The sequence below is a fragment of the Penaeus vannamei genome, chromosome 28 (assembly GCF_042767895.1).
Source record: "Penaeus vannamei isolate JL-2024 chromosome 28, ASM4276789v1, whole genome shotgun sequence".
NCBI lineage: Eukaryota > Metazoa > Arthropoda > Malacostraca > Decapoda > Penaeidae > Penaeus > Penaeus vannamei.
Genome location: NC_091576.1, coordinates 19,935,880 through 19,938,379, shown reverse-complemented (window position 1 = coordinate 19,938,379; position 2,500 = coordinate 19,935,880).

The following is a 2,500-nucleotide window of genomic DNA, read 5'->3' as shown; positions in this document are numbered from 1 at the left end:
CGTTTCTGTGTGTATATGTATGAATGTATGTATGCATATGTATACATACTTGCATTTATACATGCATATATATGTATACGTATGTGTGTGTGCTTGAAAATATATCCAAGAAAAAAAAGTTTTTGGTTATCAGCTATGACTTTCACTTGAGTTCTTTGTCTTTTCACTTCAGGCCACTTTTCCACGTCAGAATATCCAAGGACATTGCATAACACACCTTTCTCACGCTCCACAAATACTAAATAATGACAGCGTCATCGTTTGATTGAAAGCGCTGGAAGGATTGTGTTTGCTCTATACGAAAGTGGAGGAGAAGGAAGATAAAATGTCAACGTTCTTACCCATATCAGAGATATATAGAGAATATTACCTTTCAGCAGCACCACTTTTACCTATGACATTCCAGATAAAACGTTGACGGAGCCTTTCGACCCAAAGCCTCACAAGAAAAATGAGAAATTTCAGTTTGACGATTGCTGACATGAGCAATCAAACACATCCGAGGCATATGTAAATAGCATAAGAGAGTTTTCGACCCACATGTGATAGTAAAGGTAGCAGGAATGATGGTAACTGCATGCCATTGTTATGGGAATTAATTTTACTAGCAAGAATAAAAATACTGTTTACCGAGAGAATCAACCCTTATAGAGCCGTATTAAAAATCAACAACCTTCAATTACTCGTGGTCAGGCTCTCACGAGTGACTTGAATCCTTAATCATGAAACGCCAGAGACCGCCAGCTGTCGGACGCCAAGAAAAATGATATCTTTGACAATAACCGACATTAACAAACAAAATATGAAATCGGCGCGAAATATGAAGTTTTTGACATTTTCAGCTCGGCTATCACTGAAAAAGCCAAGTAAACATTTCTTAAGGTACAGCTAATCTTATATATTTCATTATTTTATTTTATCTTTTAGCTCATTTTGACTAACCTACAATAATAATTCACTCACATGCACATACACTTTACTAAATACACAAGCACACAGAGCCGTACTTAAAAAAAAAGAGAAAAAAAACTCGAATCCTTACTATAAAATAATGCAATGCCAGGGACTGCCAGTGCCTCCACTGCCATTTGGACGCCACAGAATGTGCTAACTTCGACAGACAAATTACATGAGATTTGCGCGAAATTTGATGATTGTTGACATTTTCAATTCAGTTATCACTTAAAATGACAATTAATAATTCCTTAATGTAAAGCTAATCCTATAAAAAATTGCAATTATGTCGACTAAATACACAGTAATAATTCACTTATATGCACATACATATACACTCTAAACATATACATTCATGCATATGTATAAATACATATTTGATGAACATACAGTACTCATGATGTCTACTTTTCCCCTAAACCTTTCTCTGCTATTTTTCCCCTCTCATTGTTATTTTGATGATTACTAGTCTTACCATGTACATGTTCATTTGTAGAAATAATATCATTGTTTAATGGTAGTATTATCTTATTTGAAAATTGCCAAAAAATCAAATTTCTCTAACACAACCCAAATGCCCTCTCTCCTGAATTCATGGTTCATGAATGAGTTACATATGTATAAATTTGTGTTCACATATATGGAGGTTCATTTGATGTGTGCGTATGTCCATGTATGAAATGCGTAGTACTTAGGCATGTGCAAATGAACAACTATGTCTGCACTAGGTGTACATACACATAAATTAAATCAAAGTATAAAATATAATAACACCAATATGCCCTTTTTATACTCAAGCCCATGTTCACGGGAGTATACCGTGGTGTAGTGAGTAGGCCCATGTATTGCTGCTTCCAAATCCACACTAGGTAGGGTCAACCCTGCTGAGGGCATCCCAGTTAAATTACTCGCCCGCCCACCAAGATACACATAAGCCAGTGGATGGGGGTGGGGTAACTTGGCTGTCTACCTGTCAATCAAAAACCATGACTGCACGAACAGCAACGGCCCTCATTCCCCGGAGGCGGAGGAGCCCCCAGTTACGGCGGCGATCAGGATCGCTCCAGAGCAAAAGGTGAAAAAAATCTCCAGCCGCCCCTTATTGATGAACCTTTGCACATATAAGACAAAGACCACGAAAATTGAATCTGAGGAACTCTTTCATTAAATGGGATGTTGTAGGACTGTGAAGCTAGAAGACTAGGTAGGTGAAGAACAGAAAATACCAAATGTTGGACACTGCTCGTAGGAATTTGGGGTAGGATTCTTAGATTGTTCAAGTCTTTGCTCTAACCTGCAGCCACAATGATGAAGAAATAGAGATTCTATGAAGCGAGAGAGTAAAAGACCATTTCACAATATATATGGAAGAAATGAGAGGGGACAAATGCTAGTCGATTTTGCGGATGCTCGTTCGTTTAATATCAAGAATACATTCTTCGAAAAAAGACTAGAACAGAAGTCGACATAGGAGTCGCCATCTGGCGTCAATAACGAAATTGACTTCATAATCTAAATTATTAAGAAAGTAAATGTTGGCAGCGAC